This window comes from Anabrus simplex, chromosome 3 (genome assembly GCF_040414725.1).
Source record: "Anabrus simplex isolate iqAnaSimp1 chromosome 3, ASM4041472v1, whole genome shotgun sequence".
Classification (NCBI taxonomy): domain Eukaryota; kingdom Metazoa; phylum Arthropoda; class Insecta; order Orthoptera; family Tettigoniidae; genus Anabrus; species Anabrus simplex.
This window is the reverse complement of record NC_090267.1, coordinates 217,152,887-217,176,888: the sequence shown is the minus strand read 5'-3', so window position 1 is coordinate 217,176,888 and position 24,002 is coordinate 217,152,887. Positions and strand designations below refer to the sequence as shown.

Sequence of the window (24,002 nt, the reverse complement as noted above, 5' to 3'; positions counted from 1 at the left end):
AAATTAATTTCTAAACCTTTTTTCTCATGTGCATCATTTCGATACGAGAATTAATAAGGGAGATATCATTAACGGACCGTTTTTCTGTACAAGTCCCATCGGACTTGACTCACGAGCGGGTGCGTGTAAAGCGTATTCCTTACAACTTGAAACCTACTGAAGACATTCGAACCAAAATTTATATTTAGCATCCACCTGTCCAAAGGTAGGTTTTAAATGTAAATAACATTTCATGTTCCGGAATGGACTGGCGGTTTATAGGGAAAACGAATGGTGATTTTACTCTTCCACAATATATACAGAACAAGACCAACCTGACTGGAAATCGACCAAACGTGATGGAATTCCACCTCTAAACCTTTTTTTCATGTGCATTTTTTCGTCAGGAGGATTAATAAGGGAGATATCATGAATAGTCAGTTTTGCAGGTTAAGTCCAGCGGACATAGCCCAAAAGGTGTTTTACATGGAGCAGATTCCTTATCTATATAAATCAAATCGTAACGACTGTGTGCCTCTACACTGACTATTTTGGCGAAATTTCCGTACAGCTTTCCGTTAAAGGAGTAATAATGACCATCTCCATAGTTTTTGGTTTAGTTTCTTGAAAGTCCTAATTTTTACCCGCCTTGACCAAATTCCACATTGCGGCATAATCTGCCAGAAGAAAAAGAAGATAATTGAAATTTGACAAAATTATACATTTTAGCCCGTAACGAACGGAAAACGTCCTAGATCAATAACTTTTTCACCTTTTTATCCCCGAAGAATATCGAAATATGCAGGCAATTTTAATGATGGTGCAGACCTTCGGAAATTCCTATCACATAACGGATTGCACAATCTCCGTTCAATTTGGAATCATCTACAACCTTGGTCTTATGACTTTTTGCCGTATCTGTATCCCTTTTACGTTTGATTTTTCTCTATTAATCGATGTTAAGTCAATTTGGAATTTTCACATGCATAATTCATACTTTCAATTACATGAAATACTGAATCATCAAACTCTTCACGAATATTGGCCCACCCAGTAGCCATACGTGAGCCAAATGCTATGTATGTAGCTGTCACATAATTATCCGAAAAGTAATGTAATGTGAGATAATCTTACAAAACCTTTACCCTGTTCCACGTTTCTAACTCAATCTGACCCTAGAATAGATGACATATCATAGGACCAGCCATTTAGGCCACTAAATCCGGCGTGTCTTATGGTATAATCCTTTTGTCGATATGACGTACGTTTAGTAGCAGTTAATCTGTAAATGAAGGTCTTCAATAGGTAAACACGCATATACTTTCGTATGTCGATCTATATATATATACACTGATGTCGATTTTTAGCGATCGAGAAAGGGTGGGTCTGCTATTGTAATCAGTACTCCCCACACCGACTTTGACTGGCAGTATGAAAGGGTTCCTTCTCCAACTCCTGTGTAACTGTCATTAGTAAGGAAAGCCTACAATTGTAATGAATAGTTCCCTTCTCGATTTGACTTGCAGAAGGCAAGTGAGCATGCAGTTTTGTTTAAAACTCCCCTACCCGATTGTGTTTGGCAGTAGGCTAGGGTGCCCGCCATTATAAAGAAATGTCCTCATCTAAAATGTGACTGGCATTAGGCATAGTGGCCTGCTATTTTGATGGAAACTCACCAACTTGGTGTGACTGGTAGTAAGCTGGCTGGCAGTAGGAAAATGGACCTGGCATTATAATGATAACTGCACAACTCAATTCCGAGTGATAGTAGGGTAATTGCCTGCCATTATAATAGAAACTCCTCAACTGTAATCTGTCTGGAAGTAGGAAAGGGGGGCTGCCATTTTAACGAAAACTCCCCAAATCGATTCTGTCCGCGTAGTAGGCAATGGGGCCTGCAATTATAATGTAAATTCCCCAACTCGATTGTGAATGGCAGTAGGCAAGTGAGCCTGCCGTTATATCACAAATCCGTAACAAACACTTTACATTGGAAACAACGTACGGGGACCTCCCCATGCTCTTTCTCGGATAACGCTAAGAGACATGCAATTTTAAAGCAATTTTATTTACTGCATGTACACTATTTACTTCGATATTCGAATACAATGTAGAATACCGTAGCGAAGCACGGGTACATTCGCTAGTTTAATATAAAAGTGCCACGGTGATGGCGGACCCGTCCGATACAGGGCAACTCATCAACATCGCATTACAGACATGCAATCAATTTCCGGAATATTCTGCTACGCCAAGCCTGAGCACAGACACACCAATGGAACTCCAGCAACATTAAATCACAACTCAACACCATCAACAAGGTAATACTTAACCTCAGTTACGTGACTCGTCTTCAGGTGAAAGAAGTACTAAACTTTTGCGTAGCATAACTAACATCGTGGAAGTAGAACAAGAGCCTAAGGAAACCCACACACCTGTTCTTTTAAACATCATGCGCACTAGTAACGATGCCGCTCATCCAAGTCAGTTACCTATTGAGTTGCAAAATCCAGTCAATCAAACGGATCCTCCTCCCAATCGTTTATGTACAGGATCGTAGTAAAATAATAGATATAGTCGCACGGATTAAGGACCATTTTACGTATTTTTCGAAAGCCTCAAAAGAACATAGGCAATCTCCACCATACGGCGATAGGTAAATTTGATTCCACTAATCAGGCCTACAAACATGATATAGTTGACATAATACCTTCTGGACGTAATAGGATAAAAGTAGAAACCAAGACAGGTGGTGCAGTTAACGTTCTAGTTACATCTCCAGTGTTTACAACCAATAACCTTGTGGCGTATATTCCCAATGTTCTGATACATAAGCAAGAGATAATAATAGATGTCGACACAACATGAACCGAGGAGGAAATTAAAACCTACATAATGTGTGACGTTCCGATTGTCATAGTGAAACGTTTCACGCGGCCCAATACTGAACATCCTAATGAACGCACGCCATTACCAGTATGTTCAATAACATTTCGATCCCAGTGGCTTCCATCTCATGTGGCACTGTTCAGAACACGATGCCCTGTAAAACTATTAATTCCACGAGTTCTGGTATGTGGAAATTGTTTACCATTCGGACATTGTCACTTGCAACGTCGTAGTGTCACGCGCTCCAGCAAGTGCGGAGGTCCTTACTCTCTGACGTCATGTCCGAGCATAACAGAGCCACAATGTGTACACTACCTGTGTCCGCATTTCGCCACGGACCGGACCTGCCCAGTTTACAAATAACAACATGAATCCAAACAAACATTCGCTAAGCACAACATGCGATACATGACTCAACCATATTCACAAGTGGCTGGTACACTACCTAACTACCAACACCCAATATCGTTCCCTACCTTATCGACCGTGACTTTACAACCAGCTGAACAGAATACTACGCCGATTAACAGTTATACCATGCCACCAGGTTATCAGAAACAGTCAATCCAAGTAGAAACAACTACTCGAAACAGCTCTCAGCGAGAGTCAACATTTACTTCAAGACCAAACCTACCGAAAAGGAAACCAATTATACAAACACCTAATTACGCAACTATTCAACAGAGAATGTATGTTCCTCATCATCTCTCGATTACACCGATTATTCATAATCCATATCCCCCAACCCCACAATATTCAGCCTCATCCACAATCGTCTTCTTCCCTAGTACTTGAACAAATACTAGAGCTTATAGTGCGTATCATATCTGAAGTCCAAACATCTCCTTCTAGTGACATTCAACTAGATCCTCTTCGGCAATTGTTATTTACTTTGGCAGGAACAAAATATTCGTTAATCAATCAACTTACTAAAATTAAGAAAATGGAACAATTCGTCAATGGAATATACGGTCTCTCAGTGCAAATCTAGCCTCACTACTACATGAAATCGCTCAACGAAACATCTATATTGCTGTACTTTCTGAAACGTGGTTGAAATAAGATAGAGATATATCGATTTCCGGCCATTTAATATACCGTAACGACCACGAAGATGGTTGGGGTGGAGTAACCAGTATAATTAAAAGCCGTCAAGAAATGACTATAGTATTAATGTATTGACCACCTAGGAATATCATTACTTCACGAGAATGGCATGCGCTCATGACACAGCTCAGTGAACCCATTTTATTGAGCGGTAACTTAAACGCTCACAATACTGCCTGGGGTTGTGAATGTACGGACGCAAGCATTAGATCTCTTAGCCCACATAGAATATTCGGAAATTTCCCTATTAAATTACGGCTCCCAACTTTTAATTCCCGTTCCCGAACTACGTAAACGAGCTATTGATCTTACGCTGTGCTATTCATCAATTTCAACAGAACATATCTTGTCAGTTCGTTCTTACCCCATGGGTTATAATCATTTTCACATTGAAATAAATCCCACTAGCTCAATCAATCCTGTCACGTACTATCCTACAACAAATGGAACGTGAAGAAAGCGAACTGGTTAGCTTATAGCCGCACAGTAGATCTGCTAGAAAATATTCCACTCACTCTTTCTATCTTGGAAAAATACAGTCATTTCATTGAACGCATAAATGGAGCCGCTTCGCTAGCAATACCGACGAGAATAACCATATGCAATCTTCAGGGATTATACAGTACCATAGTGGAACCCTGAATGTTCAAAAATGATAGCTAAGCGAAAATTCTGCCTCAGTACTTATAGGTGATCTCCTACCCGGGACAATTATATAGCCTTCAATGAACAAGATACTGAAACAAAACGGTTTCTGAAAAAAGCGGAAGAAAATAGCTGGAAACAATTTTGTAAAACCCTCTGCAAGGAGACTCCCCTCTACAAAGTTTGGACCATGATGACTAAACTCAAAAAGAAACCACCACTGCCTCAAACAGCCCACTCGAGCACGGAAGAATTTGCGAACTGCATTCCCCCTCCTATCGCTGCCCCTCAATATAATATAACACCATCATCTTGCAACGGCAAAACTGTTGGTGCCATTCACACTGCATGAACTCGAGACTGTTTAAAAAATCTTCAAATACAGCTCCAGACTATAACATGCTCATATCTCCCACTTAACGCAAAAAAGTTCCTCCCGAATCTCTTCAGTGAAATTTGTGTTAATGCAATATTTCCAGAAGATTTAATCACACCAATTGTCGTTCCATTTTGAAGCCAGAAATGAACCCCTGCGATCCATTGCCTTATCGGGCCATAGCACTGCCATCGTGCGTCGCTAATACTGTCGAGCGTCTCGTAAAACTACGACTAGCAATGGTGGTTATAGCATTACAAATTGATGCCAAAAATCCAGTTCCCATTTAGCAATTCCCGTAGCACACTTGATCATCTTAGCGTCACCGACATCAAGAGAATGTTTTTGGAGAAAGGATACCTTACAGCAATTTTTCTTGACAATTCGTGAGCCTATGACAGCGTTCTTATCGAGGTCCTCACTGACAAATTTCAGAACTTAGCGGTTCCTGCTCGATACTACCTCGGCATTTACAATATACTCCGCCATCGTATAATTTATGTTCGAGAGCAAGACAATACTCTGTTTCGACCACGTTATGTAGTAAGGGGCCTCCCTCACGGGGCTATTTTGGGTTCGTTATTGTATTCTTTGTACACTTCAGATTTTGAAAATATTTTCCAACCAAATATTAAAGTACTCCAATACGCCGATGATATTTTGTTCTACGCTGAATCTTCATGCTTCTGGGTGGCAAGACATTGGCTAAATGTTGCTGCGATAGCTCTTCCTTCGTGGTCGTCAGATCGTAGCCTGACATTTCCCAATCAAAGCCTTCGGTCATTGTTTTCACCAGAAAATCAGGCACATATGGGGCATCAAATATTCGCTTGGGTGCATATACCTTTCCTATTGTATCGTCAGCAAAATTGCTTGGATTATATGTCGATAGTCGACTAGCATGGAGACGAGATATCGAAAATATACTAACAAAGATTAGCATAACACTGAATGTGTTACTGGCTGTAACACGTGAGTGGTGGGAAGCCCATCCCGCGACATTATTAATTCTTTACATGAGTCTGATTCGTTCAATATTTGATTATGGTTGTTGTTTCTTCGAAAACGCACCAAAGCACGTTTTGCAGAAATTGGACGTGGCCCATCACCGATCCATTAGGCTATGTGTAGGTTTAATGAGGTCAACTCCCGCAAACGCTTTGCTGATTGAGGCCACAGAAATGCCTCTAGCTCTACGTCGTCAGATTCTTACGGATGGTTTCATACTTCGTACAGCTTCCATGTCAGAACACCCATTACAGAACAAATTCGAGAGTCTGAGACAGGCCATCGCTGATTGTCCCGACTTTCCTTGCTCCTAATCAGCTACAGTGAAATTAAAATGAGGATACCTTTGATTTATAAAAGTACACTCAACATTACCTTCCAATATGACTATATCCTTACCCTTCTGAAGCCTTCGGTTTTATCACCTTCCACAATATATGCAGCAGTTTATAAGCCTCAACAGTGCAGTTTCACATTTTATCAACAATACCTGGTCCAACTACTGTATGTCCATATTCACACCGACGGCTCAAAAACCTCTGAAGGAACAGGGTGTGAATTTTATTGCTCACTTGCGGAAGAATATGGCCTACTCAGACTTCCCACAGAAACATCTATTTATACCGCCGAAACTCTAGCCATCATTGCTGCCCTAAAATATGGTCTTTCTTACCATTTTCAGAACATACTCGTACTCCCCGACGCGAGAAGTGTCTTGGAAAAACGTCAACACCCAGCTCAAAATAGTACCACAAACCCTTACAATCATGATCTACTTCAAGAGATTCAAGAAGCAACAACATCTGGTAGTCAAAACCAGTTTTTTGGATAAAAGGACACAGTGGAATAAGGGACAATGAAGTTGTAGATCACCTCGCGAAAGGAAGTATTATCACTTGTATGTTTCAAGGGATACAGCTTCCATATAATGACTTTATTCCGCTAGTTAAAAGAAGAGCTTATACCCTGTTGAAAGATTAATGGGCACGAACTAGTCACCAAAGAGGAAAAAATTACGCAACACTGCAAACAACAATACCGCAAACACTCTGGTTCTGGAAATACAATATTGCAAGGAGACATCTAACGATCATCATCAGGATGCGGCTTAGACACGGATCCTACTCTCACGACCTCCACCGCATCGGAGTAACTTCCTCGAAAATTTGCCCTCATGACGATTACGATTATGCGGATCTGAATCATATAGTATTTTCTTGTTCCAGGTATGAGCAACAAGGAACAAAGTTACTCGGTCACTACATATCCCATTTCCCACAAATGACAACATTATTCTTCAAGACCACGATAGCAACATCTACAAAGTACTGATCCAGTTTCTACAAGACACCGATCTAACTTTATAAACCCTGATGCAGAAGCCACCAAATGAAATAGTTAATAAAGATGATCTCGTAACTGTTACAAACTGGGGCAAATGTTCATTTATAGGAAGGGGAGTTAGGGATAGGAATAACTTACCAAGAGGGATGTTCAATAAATTTCCAATTTCTTTGAAATCATTTAGGAAAAGGCTAGGAAAACAACAAATAGGGAATCTGCCACCTGGGCGACTGCCCTAAATGCAGATCAGTACTGATTGACTGATTGACATTAACAACTACCTTTCTACCATGGTCTTCCCATCCTGTAGCAATGCCATGACTGGCCTCATGGCGAGAAGACATAGTATCATCCCTATCCCTATCACTACCAGCTCGCCAAATGGTGTATAACCAAAAGCCATTATTGTAAAAAAAAAGTCCGAAGTTTGTCATATGATTTGGAAACTGGCAGTATAAAAGTTAAATCGTGGCACATTTGAATACTTAGGGTATGAACTAGTCAACATGAGATCAAACAGGAATGACTGCTTGTTCGACATTTTTCACAGTTGGAGAGGGACAATAAAATTCAAGTTTCGGCTCTATGAACTCTATGAACTGGGGTGTGAAGATAAACGAAGATAAAACTCCATTACGTTCTGGCTTCACTCCTTTATTTTCTAACCTAATCAGCAAAGTTATCCAAGCATTAGTCTGGCTCCATTGCTACGTGGGCAGCGTCTTGGTCTTCTTTCCTCGGGTTCCCGGGTGATATTCCTAGCTTGATTTTAATCCTAAACGATTAATTTGTTTTTCTTGGAGACTGGGTGTTAGTACTGCGCCTAAAATTCTTGCAATTCGTACACCACAAACAACACTACCCTCAACCGTACTGACATGCAAATTTCCATACAATGCAGATACCGCCCACCCTCGTCGGAGCTGGCAAGCTCCGAAAACTTATAATAATAATAGTAATAATAATAATAATAATAATAATAATAATAATAATAATAATAACTGTTATTATAATAATAAAGTTGTCATAATAATAATTGTTATTTTATTCAGTGACAAAAGGAACTACCCAACTTTACATTTCATTGATGTGTATAACGAAAACTATGTTATAGCGATTTCAAGAGAATCCGAAGCACTGGACTTGGGAGGTTATTGAACTCAACTTCCGCCTTACATAGCCCTGTTGACACCAAACAGCTGATAATGTGGTAAAAAGGCGGACCGTGTGGATGCAGTTGATGCTTGTAGTACATTCAAAGGTAAAAGAAAACGAAACTGGAGTGAGTGGTGGAAAAATAAAATGAAACAGTTAAGAAGAGAAGGTAAAGAAAGAGTACACAACCGCAACTAGTAAGAATATCGAAGCCCGTAAACCAGGCAGTTCTTGCAGGTATGCACAGTAAATATTCAACACCGTGTTTCACAGAAACTAAATACGTATTTCTTAAGAGCTTTTTTGAACAAATATATTAATATTATGCATGCGTACCGTACAAAATGAAATTAATTGTCTGTAATTGAAATTTACTCAACCTAATTTGAGGGGGGAGACCCAACTTAACAAAGGAAAAATAGGTTAATATTCATTCGATTGTTAAATATGCTACAATTGTTGTTGACAATTACTGCACATATCCCAGTATTGGCATGCTTCCTGGTAACAAGAAGCAACTTCAATAATGTCAGAATTTTAATAATTTTAAATATTTTAAAATAAAATATTCAAAATTTCCCGCCTTTTTAACAATATATCACTGTTGCCCTTATAAATTTCACTTTTATAAGAATTTTCGTACTTTTACTTTTTTAAAGTGTGTATCAAAACTCCAGCTACAAAATGAACCTCAATCATTAACATAGACTGTGATTTTGATTTTTTGTCGCATTTTTATTCCAAGCACCAGAAAATATTAATAGCTTTTTAAATAAAAATGTTATATAAAATCGAATTTTCATCTTATTGATCTGAATGAGGTACAGATTGTAGAGTACAACATTATGGGAGGAAACTCTGAAAAAAATCATAATTATCCGTGAATCAGTAAGAGATTTATGAAGGAAACCGTAATATGTTGTTAAAAAGGCGGGAAATTTTGAACATTTTATTTTAAAATGTTATAATTAGAATTTTGGCATTATTGAAATTGCTTCTGATTGCTCTTAAGCATGCCAATCCTGGGGTATGTGCAGCATTTGTCAACAACGTTTGTAGCATACATAACAATCGAATGAATATTGGCCTATTTTCCCCGTGTTGAGCTAGGTCTCCCTCATTAATATTTTAAATCAGCACTATGTACGCATGTGTAACCTTGCTTTTCACTGAAACTGGCTTTTGAAAATGTAATATAGATCTGCTTCTCGTTTATTTTAAGGTATAAAAGAGAATTCCTGGGTAAATTTTCGGATGAAGCAAGGGAGTTACTCTGAACTAATTTTAATACATTAACCTACAAGGATGCCCAAGATGCTTATTTGTATGGACATACGTTAACGTATTATTGCCAGAAGATGACCACGGAAAGGAGAGGTTTCCATGCAGCGTGGAAAGTAGTATACACCCAGTCGAATATTGTACTTACTCTCAGAAATCTTAATTTTCACACATATCGTTCTTGATGTAACCTAATTCATTTTATATTTAGGTTGTGCTTGTGGAAGAAGGAGTTTTCCAGCTTGTTCGGAATAGCCGCTGGAAGAGTAAGACGCTTGACAAACCTTCATGGTACCGGTTTGTTGCCGAAAGACAACAGAGGCGCCATAACAACAGACCAACAGTTGAATCTGATGTGCTCAAAGAGCAAATCGAGAGTCCAATACGCTCTTTGCTGTACTGTGTGCTACATTATGGATCACGATCGAAACAGAGGTATTTATGTTCTGATTTAGATGTAATTCAAATGTATACAATATTCCTGGAAAAACATTATATTGGAACTTACTTGCAAATAAAATATGGAGCTAATCCCAAGCATGTGAACTGTGCGGTAAAATATGAATATTACCTGCGCTATTATCAGGAGAATTTCAACTTTGGTAGACCAAGAACCGATGTATGTACATTTTGTGGATAACGTCGTGTAGAAATAAGTACTGAAACAAATGGAAAGGTCAGAAAACGTTTACAAGATGCTCTAAAACTTCACAAGATGAAAGCCAAGATGTTCAAAATATCAATAAATGAGGCAACTGAATACATTCAGAGTAATAAAATTGACTTTTAGCAAAATATTCCCTTCCCTCATCTTCCAGTTTCGGAGGTTTTCTACAAAAGACTGTTGTGGCTCCATAATTTTGCAGTTACAAATTTGAGGATAGGTAAAAATGTAATTTTTGCAAGGCCAGAAAAACAGCGGAAAATAGGAGTTAATGAAGTCCTTTTTGTCTACACATATACATTAAGAATTATCTTCATAAAAGTCGTAAAGAGTTTTTTTTCCACACGGTTGCATTGGGCGGAACCACAGTATAACTATGATGCAGTATTTCTTCACTTAAGTGCATCAGCATAGATTTTTGGTCACTTAGATGCTTCCAGTCAGAGGACATTCATTCTTATCTTGCGACCACACTTTACCGTGATTAAAAAGATGAAGAGACGTGTGGAGACAATGGTGATGTACGAATGATGGGTGGAGGTATTAAAGAATACATTTCCCGTGTATTGTTTAGAAACAGAAGAAGTAACGGATTTCAAAGAAGGTTTCAAGGCAGATTTTAAATCCAGCATTACAAAAGCCAAAGAGAGGTTTTGCGTTACGAAGTATAAACTCTTCAAGTCTGACAGTCACCATGTGAGCATAGTTTGTGTAGACAAAACAATGAGTGGGATGATGCCAGATTACTTCCGCATCTTAAAAACTATTAAGAAGCCGATAATCCCTGAATATAAGGCTACCGAGCTCGATAGCTGCAGTCGCTTAAGTGCGGCCAGTATTCAGTATTCGGGAGATGGTAGGTTCGAACCCCACTGTCGGCAGACCTGAAGATGGTTTTCCGTGATTTCCCATTTTCACACCAGGCAAATGCTGGGGCTGTATCTTAATTAAGGCCACGGCCGCTTCCTTCCCACTCCTAGCCCTTCCCTGTCTCATCGTCGCCATTAGACCTACCTGTGTTGGTGCGACGTAAAGCAAATAGCCATTAGCGAATATAAGGCTTACAGCAAAGCAAACACAATTGATAAAATTAAAATCTTCGATGTTATGTCACTGATGAAGTATCTAGAACCAAAGGCTGTGAAGTTCATTAAGTCACTTCTTGGGTCTGATGATCCATGTGACGAGGACAAGGACGTAGATTAGGTGCTGCCAAAAAAAAAAAAAAAAAAAAAAAAAAAAAAAAAAAAAAAAAAAAAAAAAAAAAAAAAGCTAATGGTGCAGTGGGTATGTTTGGAACTATTTGGTGTATATTTACTCAGAACAGCAGTACACGTATTTCATGTTTATTCCTGTATCCTGTAATAACGCACAATCGTGCAATAAGACATATTGGACTGGAATAAAACTCATGTTGCTTCAATATAAGGGACATTGATTTCAAAAACATCCACCGATGGCCATAGACAGAATTTACAAAATTCGCCTTTTTCTGGGACTATAGACCGAATAGATGACTATTGTACGGGGTTGAAAAAATTTGACTGCAATAACTATTTTTAATAAAATCCAGTTTTTCGTTTCTCCTAAAAAAAATTAATCTCCGGACTTGGGAAGTATTTGAAATCACCGTTTCAGTTATTCCTTTCCTGATGATGAAATGAAATATCGTATGGCGTTTAGTGCCGGGATATCCAGGACGGGTTCGACTCGCCAGGTGCAGGTCTTTCTATTTTACCCCCGTAGGCGACCTGCGTGTCTTGATGAGGATGAAATGGTGATGAAGACGACACATACACCCAGCCCCCGTGCCACTGGAATTAAATAATTAAGGTTAAAATCCCCGACCCGGCCGGGAATAGAACCCGTGACCTCTAAACCGTAGGCCAATATGCTGACCGTTCAGCCAACGAGCCGGACTTCCTGATGATAATACGCAGCGTCTTCCTCTTCGAGCAGATTCATTTTTCACTTCGTTCTCACGAAAAAATAATCTGCACTGTATATGTTCGTTCATCCTCCCAAACATATGAAGTCCGGAGGAGCCAAATACGAGCTATCTGGTGAATAGTTGATCGATCCTCTGCAAATATACAGCACAATTTTCACACTTGTACAGACACCAGTTTCTCTCCATGTAGCCAACAGACACAATCATCTTCTGAGTAGTGACAAGTCCAATAAATTCTGCCCAAACAAGGATTTCTACGCACACTTGTGATTGCCTCAGTGCCACGGTCCTGTTTCAGTGACTTGTGTCCCCATGCACCATCTATTGCGGGACTACTACACAAATTGCAACGTAACTTGCAGTAATCTCCGTTCCTTCGTTTCTAAACAAAACATAAAATAATGGAGAAACTTACTTCTTAACCTAACCTAGAAATACCGAGAAGTCGCTTGATTCAAGTTTTATCTTTTTTTAAATCAGATTAATAGCGAACTCCCAAATCACCATTATGTGAAATGGAAGTTAGGGATGAATGCTAACTACCTGCATGCGATTCATATATTCATTAGTGGGACTTATATATGTCACAGCAGCTTTACTTCGTTATTCATTGCAAGCTCTTCTCATTTGTGTTCAGGTTGCACGCTAACCAGAATTTCCTCTATTGTTGTGTACTTCATACAACTCGCCTCATCAGAAATGTAACTCCGGAGTTAGATGTGAAAGAAGAGAAAGTTTTTATGAACATTATACATCCTAAAGAGCTTATTACTAGGGAGGAAATTTGAAATGGAAGTGTTATATTTGTGATCCTTTAAACAAAGAAATACCGTCACGGAGAACTCTGAACTTTTCAAAATTCACCTTTTCCCGTTAAGGCATCACGATGTCATTCCGCACTATTCAAGTCCATATAATATTTCATCACCATCTTTCAAACCGTATGGGAAGATGATACCTGAGCCATGATGATAGAATCTTCAGGCAAAGTTCTTAAGTTTGATTGAGGTAACTCTAGTTAGTGGTTATCTTGACAGCTTCTTATACCCAGATCTATACACTTTCTCCTATACATCGCCGTGTAAAGGTAGCCTTCGCGAAACATACTTAGACCGTGCGGTTACGGTCGTGTAGTTGCGAGCTTACACTCGGAGGATGGTGGGTTCATCCAACCCTCGGCATCTCTAAAGATGGTATTTCGTATTTCCCATTTTCCCACCAGACAAACGCTGAGGCGATGCCTTAAAATCCCACTGCTTTGAAAGCCAGATCCTAGAATATGGTTTATAAAACTTGAAGCCTATTTTGCACCCTTACGCATGTACTATGCCTGTTTTTCAATTGCGTCTTGTCTCTAGTAACGAACATATTCCCCTTAAACAGAGTTTGAAATCTAATTTCTAAACTTTTCGGCATCTTAGGGGAATCGAATCCTACGTCATTCCAGTGAACCGAGCAGACCTTCACCACCTCAGCTAGGCAGTCCGTCAGTATTACTCACACAGGGATGGTACCTTATTACGATTTTTGGGGCTCACATTGTAAAGGGGGACAGAAAAGAATGTTCCCTATCTCCATATCTATTCAACCTATATGTACAAGAAGCAATAGACAGAGTAAGAGAAGAACTAGAATTTGGAGTACCTATTCACGGGAATAAGGTCTGCCTGGCTGAGGCGGTAAAGAAGTGCTCGGTTCACCCAGAAGGACGTTTGTTCGAACCCCCGTCAGGAAGTCGAAAAATTTAAGAAACGAGATTTCCACTTCCGGAGGTGCATATGGTCCTGATGTACACTCAGCCTACACAAAAAATGAGTACCAGGTTAATTCCTGGGGACAATGGCGGCCGGGCATAGAGCTAACCACTCTACCCCACCAAATGCCGAGGTTACGGATAGTGGAAGCCTTTACCTTCCACAGGAATAAAACTGACGTGTTAAGATTTGTCGATGACAAAGCATTAATTGCAGAGATTGAGGAAGATTTACAAATGATTATTCATATGATGAATAAAATACCGGAAAAAGAATATAACATGAAAATAAATAAAGATTAAACAATAATTTAAGTATGCAATAGACGAAGAACAACACGTACGGAGATAAAAATGGGAAACAAAACATTACAGGAAGTGCCTGAATTAACTGTACATACTTAGGAAGAAAAATTTTCTTCTTCTCCTTTATCTGCCTACCCTCCAGGGTCGGTTTTCCCTAGGACTCAGCGAGAGATCCCACCTCTACCACCTCAAGGGCAGTGTCCTGGAGCTGCAGACTCTGGGTCGGCGGATACAACTGGGGAGGATGACCAGGACCTCGCCCAGGCGACCTCACCTGCTATGCTGAACAGGGGCCTTGTGAGGTATGGGAAGATTGGAAGGGATAGAAAAAGAAGCGGGAAGGAAGCGGCCGTGGCCTTAAGTTAGGTACCATGCCGGCATTTGCCTGGAGGAGAAGTGGGAAACCACGGAAAACCACTTCCAGGATGGCTGAGATGGGAATCGAACCTAACTTCTACTCACTTGACCTTCCGAGTCTGAGTGAACCCCGTTCCAGCCCTTGTACCACTTTTCAAATTTCGTGGCAGAGCCGGGAATCGAATCCGGGCGTCCGGGGGTGGCAGCTAATCACACTAACCACTACACCACAGAGGCGGACAGGAAGTAAAATCACGAGTGAAAAAGTTTTCGTGAGATTTTGAGTGGGATTGTTCAAGTTAAGAATGTTTTTAATAATAGTAGAAGAGCCTGTTTACTGCAAAACCCGTAAGTCATAATGTGAGGATACAACTGTTGAAGACCTATGAATTGAGTGTTGCTTTGTATGGAAATGAAACTTGAAGATTAGGTGAAAAGGGGAAAAAAGAGACTACTTACATTTAAAGCTTGGTGCTATAGCAGATTACTGAAAACTAGTTGGAGAGAAATCGTCACGAATGAAAAGGTGTTTAGAAGAACAGGAGAGAGATGTTGTTTTATGACACAAATAAAAGGACTGCGGGATCATCTAATAGGCCGTATACTTAGACATATTGGGTTATTGAGGAAAGTAATAGAGAGTTCCATAGCGGGAAAAATTATAGAGGACGACCAAGATCAGAGTACATGACGCACGTATTAGATGACATGAAATGTGATTCATATTATGAACTGAAAAGGAAAGCTGAGAAACGTGAAGAATGGGAAGCTGCTGCCAACCAGCCTCACGGCTTATTGGTGACTAGCGAGAGGCTCAAATCCTACCATAAAATTAAATCAAAATACACACACTACTACAGCCACAACAACAAAACTGCTTGTCGAACGTTTTGACACACTCAAGTTACGCGGGTAAGATTACTAGAAAATTTTATAAAAAGGTGACCTTTGTTTTCTGATCAAGTAACAAAGCAGTACATTAAAACATTGTAGCTATCAAGATGGCCACGATGAATGATCTGAAGCATATTTACTAAAAGTCGATTTCTCAGGAGACCTTCAAAACCTTCTGCAAAATAATTTTCAGTAGTGTTGATTAAAACTTCCTGCAACTTTTCCAAGATATTCTAGGGGTTACTTGAGCGACCCTGACTACTTCGGGTTATGACAGATATTTTCAGACCCGATGCCCTTCTTGACACCAGGCGATTTGTCAGATGATAATTCTAACCCCAGATCCATCGTGGTTTGAGCCTCGTCTGAGAGGAAGGTGAAATGAAAACATTGTAGTTATCAAGATGGCCGAGAGGTATGATCTGAAGGGAGTACTGGAAGACGACTTTCCAGGTGACCTTCAAAACCTTCTAAAAATAATTGTCAGTAGTTTAGCGATCGCGGAGGATGCTGCCTTGAAGGGAATTAATCGGCAGGTTGAATATTTCTTACTTATGACAAAGTTTGTACATTTACTCTCACAATACGGCATAATCCGCTTGGGAGAAGTAACAGCAAACGTGCCTTGGACATGAGATTGTTATTAATTCCAAATACTGCCCAAAATAAGTGGGAATAGAAACAGGAACGAAACTGTATGGTAATACTTAGTCCCGTAAATATTTGTAGCTAGTATCTGAACTTTTTTTTTTTTTTTTTTTTTTTTTAGTACCGAGTTCCCATATTTTACATTGTAGATTCAAAATCCCAGAGATAAATTAATTGTCCTAAACTTTATGCCATTTTACGATGATTCCCCAATAACCTCGGAGGTGTAATCGCTTTAGTTATGTCAATCGCCATTCAACTGTTTCTTTCATTTACACCAACAACAGACAGTGTACGACCTTCTGAATGATTCTTCTAGACGCGAAATATAATTGGTTAATAATAATAATAATAATAATAATAATAATAATAATAATAATAATAATAATAATAATAATAATAATAATAATAATAAATTGAATCCGGGAGATAGTAGGTTCGAATCGCACCATCGGCAGCCCTGAAGATGGTTTTCCGTGGTTTCCCATTTTCACACCAGGCAAATGCTGGGGCTGTACCTTAATTAAGGCCACGGCCGCTTCCTTCCAACTCCTAGGCCTTTCCTATACCATCGTCGCCATAAGACCTATCTGTGTCGGTGCGACGTAAAGCCCCTAGCAATAATAATAATAATAATAATAATAATAATAATAATAATAATAATAATAATAATAATAATAATAATAATAATTATAATAATAATAATAATAATAATAATAATAATAATAATAATATTCTTTCTTCTTCCACCACTTTTCCCACACCTGCGGAGTCGCGGATGCGAGCTCTGTCGCACATGTGGATTTGGCGCTGTTTCACGGTCGGATGTCCTTCCCGACGCCAAACCTATGGGGAGGGATTTAATTACTTTTGCGTGTTTCTATGGTGGTTGGTAGTGTGGTATGCTGTCTGATTTTGAAGAATAGAGTGTTTGGACAAACACAAACATCCAGTCCCCGAGTCAGAAGAATTAATCAGATGCGATTAAAATCCCCGACCCAGTCTGGAATCGAACCCGGGAACATCTGAACCGAAGCCCCAACGCTGACCATTCAGCCAAGGAGTCGGACAATAATAATATAATAATAAATGCTTCAATTTTTGAAAAATATAATGACACAAGGGACCCCATAGGGATTTAAATTTGTCCTCAAAAGGTGTACTTGCCAATAAGTATTCTTAGACGAGTCTTTCCCAAAAGGTAACAAACCACAGTACAGCGAGATTCAATTCCGCAACCATAAACACAAGGCAGTGAGCATCTCTCCAGCTCCACTATGCAGTCAGCAAACAATATAAACGTGATGTCACCAAATATTTCGAAACGACATCAATATCTGTATACTGGAGGCTGTTGGCTTCACATCCTTCCCTCGGCCATCCTTGTAATTACAGTAGCTTACGAGACTGTCGGCCAAAACAAGCATTCCGCCTTTCTCATAAAGCACAAGAGGCTTTGTCCCTTTCCACATGTAATTTAGACCGAGGGTTCTGTAGATATCATCACACATGCTACCCTCGAGACTGTGCACGCACGCACACACACACACACACACAGTATATATATAAATTGAGTGTCTATATATGGCTACAAAAACAATTTCGCCTTGATTATCATTCCGTACAAGGAAGTAAAATATACAGCTGATGAGTCTGGTCGCTAACCATGCGTACTCTAATATCCGAAGGTTGTCTGACTGAGTAACAGTCGACTTGAGAGGCAATGCAATCAATATTACGTAAGTGCCACACATTTTATTTCATGTCCGACTCGTTGGCTGAACGGTCAGCGTACTGGCCTTCGGCTCAGAGGGTCCCGGGTTCGATTCCCGGCTGGGTCGGGAATTTTAATCTTAATTGGTTAATTCCAATGGCAGGGGGGCTGGGTGTATGTGTTGTCTTCATCATCAATCCATCCTCATCACGACGCGCAGGTCACCTACGGGAGTCAAATAGAAGGACATGCACCTGGCGAGTCGAACCCGTCCTGGGATATCCCGGCACTAAAAGCCATACGACATTTCATTTTTTATTTTATTTTATTTTATTTTATTTTATTTTATCACCCAAGAAGCGTTGTAAACATTCATATATCATTACATTCAGTGCGATTTAGAGTGGAATTGGCAAGAATCTCATACTTCTTGGACTATATAACGATTTACGCACCGTGCGAGTTGGCCGTGCGGTTAGTAGTGCGCGGATGTGAGCTTGCATCCGGAAGATAGTGGGTTCGGACCCCACTGTCGGCAGCCCTGAAGATGGTTTTCGGTGGTTTCCTACTTTAACATCAGGCAAATGCTGGGGCTGTACCTTAATTAAGGACACGGCCGCTTCCTTCCCAATCCTAGGCCTTGCCTATCCCTTTGTCGCCATAAATCCTATCTGTGTCGGTGCGACGTAAAGCAAATTGCAAATTTACGTCAGAAAATGAAATTTCCATAGTAAAGCGAAAAAATTTATTGTATATCTGTCATGAAAAAAACAATAATATTGATTTTACGATTTTCGGAGATGTCTATCTTGAAAAACACGTCACTTTAATTGTTATCAGTTGCTGGATTGCTTTGCGATCGAAGGAATATGCCCTAGGAATAGGTTTGGCGAAGTCACACTAAATCTACCAACTCAGGTGTCTTATATTTAAACAGCAGGATTTGATCTCGCAGCCAGTAGGGAAACATCAAGATATAGCTAGAAAACAAAATAGCCAAAGTCAACATATAAATTCAAACCACAGTCTCCTCAGGTCAGAGTCGTATTGACCCTATCACGTTCATGTGTTATAATGAAATGTTCAGAAGGGTTTTGCTTTTGCTACAGCAGAAGCAAGTGCAGGCCTTATGGACCGAAGTTAGTTTGTGGCGAGTTCAGTCTTAGATCAGTCCGCTGGTAGCATATTTGAATGTGCTCTTATACTCACGTCTCGTAACGGCAGATTCAGTGGCACGTAAATTAAATTCTTAAATTAAATCCTTAAAAATAAATTTCCGGCAACTCAGAGTCCCCAAAATCGAAATTGCAGTTAGTGGGATGTAAACAAATTATTTTTTTATATTTTCAATCTGTTTACCATCGATATAACTCTGACACTCTACAAACAATGCTAGGATAGAGAAGGTTTAGGACAAGGAAGGTAGTGACTGTGGCCTAAATTAAGGAACAGCCTCAGTATTATCATCATCATCATCATCTGTTTACCCTCCAGGTTCGGCTTCTCCCTCGGACTCAGCGAGGGATCCCACCTCTACCGCCTCAAGGGCAGTGTCCTGGAGTTTCAGACACTTGGTCGGGGATACAACTGGGGAGAATGACCAGTACCTCGCCCAGGCGGCCTCACCTGCTATGCTGAACAGGGGCCTTGTGGAGGGATGGGATGACTGGAAAGGATAGGCAAGGAAGAGGGAAGGAAGCGGCCGTGGCCTTAAGTTAGGTACCATCCCGGCATTCGCCTGGAGGAGAAGTGGGAAACCACGGAAAACCACTTCCAGGATGGCTGAGGTGGGAATCGAACCCACTTCTACTCAGTTGACCTCCCGAGGCTGAGTGGACCCCGTTCCAGCCCTCATACCACTTTTCAAATTTCGTGGCAGAGCCGGGAATCGAACCCGGACCTCCGGGAGTGGCAGCTAATCACACTAACCACTACACCACAGAGGCGGACCTCAGTATTATCAAAAAGTGTTAATAAGAAATACGGGAAGCTATCGTAAGAACCGACCGTAATTGGGTATGAACACACCATCTCTCGAATGGAAGCCTGCACTACGTAACCAACTCACGCATTGTACTTGCATTGTACAGTTCGTATAAATTCACTGATCGAAACCGAGAATTAATGGCTGAATTTTGAAATGTAATTTATAATTACCTGCCGCTTGTGAAGATAAGGTTTATACAGCATTGTGCCATTTGACGAAGTGAAACGCATTAGATTTCACACAGTAAGAAGATAGATTTCCTATTTGTTCAGCCGAATCTTTCTCAGAACATGACAGTTAGATTGCTCTTCTCTCCTCGTTGGGCTTTCAAGGCTCCCTACGAACTTAAAGTAACACCGAGAGCCTTCTATTCATATTTCGACGCCAATAAAGGAAGTGCGGAATTGAATTCTATCCAGCAAGAGGCACACTACTGCTTTTCATCTGCCGTTTCAAGGCATGCATTCAAATTGGTTTCAGTGCCACATATAACTGGCGTGCATGTCTACTCGACTCTGCATTTTATATTCATTCAGGCGGTGTATATTAACTTCCCTATTTCCTTCAAAATATTGTGTGAACTACTGTATATAATGTATTCAATAACAATTAACATACATTTCTAATCTAGGTATTCCAAGAGCAGTATGGATATGGAAGACTAGTAAAATGGTATCTCTTTTCAAGAACAAATTTGTCTACAGTTTGTTATTACAGTGAATTGTTTGCGAGTACTTGGTATAGAATGGTATTGCCATAGGAGTATCAAAAAGGAATACCTGCAACAGAATATGGGTCAGATTCCACGCAAAACTGGAGGTCCAATGGCCATGATCAAGACATCAGCAATAGCAATCTATTGGTACTGAAATATTTTATAAATACGCGTCATACCTTTTTTCAAATAATAATAATAATAATAATAATAATAATAATAATAATAATAATAATAATAATAATCATAATAATGGATTGTAGTCTAAGTTAACACGTGTAAACATTTTGATTTCATGAAGTTATGCTGCCTGCGAGTCACTTCCTTTATTCTATTATGACGCAGCAGTACAAGCGGTACCTTACTGGGTGACCTATTGCCCAGTTCTTCAACTTTGCTATTGGTTTTACGTCTGGTAACTTTCACGATTGGTGAATATATAAGCCTTCTGTTTAGAGGATCACGGATTCGATTACCACCCGGGCCAGAGCTTTTAATTAAGGATGTTCACGACTGAAATTTGGAATCGAAAGTGTCGATCCTATCGATTTCAGACACAATATCTGTTCATCAATTATCAATCAGTCACTACTGATCTGCATTTGTAGGAGTTGCCTAGGTGGCAGATTCCCTGTCTGTTGTTTTCCTAGCCTTTTCTTAAATAATTGCAAAGAAATCAGAAATGTATTGAACATCTCCCTTCGTAAGTTATTCCAATCTCTAACTCCCCTTCCTATAAACGATTATTTGCCCCAATTTGTCCCCTTGAATTCCAACTTCATCTTCATAAGGTGATCTTTCTTTTAAGGACATAAGTCAATATTATCCTTCTACTAACGTCATTCCACGTCATATCCCCACTGACAGCCCGGAACATACCACTTAGTCAAGCAGCTCGTATCCTTTCTTCCAATTCATTCCAGCCCAAATATAGCAACATTTTTGTAACGCTACTCTTTTGTCGGAAATCACCCAGAACAAATCGAGCTGCTTTTCTTTGGATTTTTTCCAGTTCTTGAATCATGTAATCCTGGTAAGGGTCCCATACACTAGAAACATACTCTAGTTGGGGTCTTAGCAGAGACTTATATGCTCTCTCCTTTACATCCTTACTACAACCCGTAAGTACCCTCATAACCATGTGCAGAGATCTGTACCCTTTATTTACAATCCCATTTATGTGATTACCCCAATAAAGATATTTCCTTATATTAACACCCAGGTACTTACAATAATCCCCAAAAAGGAACTTCACCCCATGAACGCAGTAATTAAAACTGAGAGAACTTTTCCTATTTGAGAAACTCACAACGTGACATTCAACCACGTTTATCACCATACCATTGCTTACTGTTCATCTCACAACATTACTGAGGTCATTTTGCAGTTTCTCATAATCTTGTAACTTATTTTTTACTCTATACAGAATAACATCATCCACGAAAACCTTATTTCTCATTCCACTTTTTTACTCATATATTTTATATATATAACAGAACATAAAGGTCCAGTAATACTGCCTTGAGGAATTCCCCTCTTAATTATTAAAGGGTCAGATAAAGGTTCGCCTACTCTAATTCTCTGATACATATTTATTTGAAATATAGCCACAAATTCAGTCTCAATTTTCTCTAGTCCAATTACACTCATTTTTTGCCAGTAGTCTCCCAAGTTCTAACCTATCAAGTGCCTTAGGTAGGTCCATCACGATACAGTCCGTTTGGCCTCTTGAATCAAAGATAATACTACACAATGCCGGAAGCCTACACGTTGAGTTTCAGTGGAATAACCTTTCCTAAACACGAAATTCCTTCTATCGAACCACTTATTAATTTCGCAAACGTGTCTAATATAATCAGAAAGAAAACTTTCCCAAAGCTTATATGTAATGCATGTCAAACTGACTGGCTTTTCCGCTTTATGTCTATCACGCTTTCCTTTATACATATAGGGGCCGATGACCTAGTTTAAACAATAAACATCATCGTCATTCTTTAGACAACTTTATAGCAACTCTCCATTCATTTGGTATAGCTCCTTCATGCAAACAATAATCAATAAGTACTTAAGATATTGTGGTATATCCCAACCCAATTTCTTTAGTATATCCCTAGAAATCACATCAATTCCGGCTGCACTTCTAGTTTTCATCGTTTGTATCTTATTGTAAATGTCGTCTATAGCATAGGTAAATTGTAATACTTCCTTAGTATTAGTCCCCTCCTCTATCTGGACATTATCCTTGTAACCAACAATCTGTACATACTGCTAGCTGAATACTTACGCCTTTTGAAGATCCTCGCATACACACTCCCATTCTTCATTGAATTCTGGAATATCCTTTTTGGAACCTGTTTCTGCTACAAAGTATCGTTTCATTTTTCACTAACATTTGTATGACTGCCAATTATACTTGCCATCATGTTATCCTTAGCTGACTTCTTTACTAGATTCAACTTTCTAATAAGTTCCTTCAATTTCTCCTTACTTTCATAGCCATGTCTAACTCAATTTCTTTCCAACCTGCACCTACTTCTTAGTCTCTTAACTTCCCTGTAATAATATAGTGGGTCTTTACCTTTCCCTACCACCTTTAAACGTACAAATCTCTTTTCACATTCCTCAATAATTGCCTTAAACCCATCCCACAGTATGATTACACTTTTATTTACAGTTTTCCACTGATCATAGTTACTTTTTAAACTCCCCCATGCCTGTTTTTTCAGCCATATGGTTCTGCCTAATAGTCCTACTTTTACGACCTTCCTTTCTATCACATTTATTTTTAACTACGGCAAAAACAGCTTCTTGAGAACTAGTACCTTCTATTATTTCGATTTATCTATAGAGCTTATCTGGTTTTACCAGCACCACGTCCACAATATTTTTCCCTCTAGTTGATTACATCACTTTCTGAATCAGCTATCTTACCCATATTAATCTATTTGTCATTTGTTGGCCATGCTTCCTGTCGTTCGCATTACCTTCCCAACTGACATTTGGTTCTCATGGAGCCTCGCTATGTAATGCCTCACTGGTTGCAAATCAGATCAGTTTTGATAAGTGTATATGCAACTTCGTTAATTCATTCATCTTTGATCATCATCATCATCATCATCATCATCATTTCATTCTATTGTACATTACGTTAGTTGAAAGACATAGATGGACATACTCGGTTATCGCTCTAGGCTGAAGGACACAGGCCAGAACAGTAAAATTCTCAGAA

At 39.5% G+C, this 24,002-nt stretch overlaps 1 protein-coding gene across 1 annotated transcript in view; it reads right to left on the bottom strand.

The window, feature by feature from the left end:
- Nucleotides 1-24,002, bottom strand: part of LOC136866752 (secretin receptor-like) — a 341,576-nt gene that overhangs the window by 251,977 nt on the left and 65,597 nt on the right. The window lies entirely within an intron of this gene.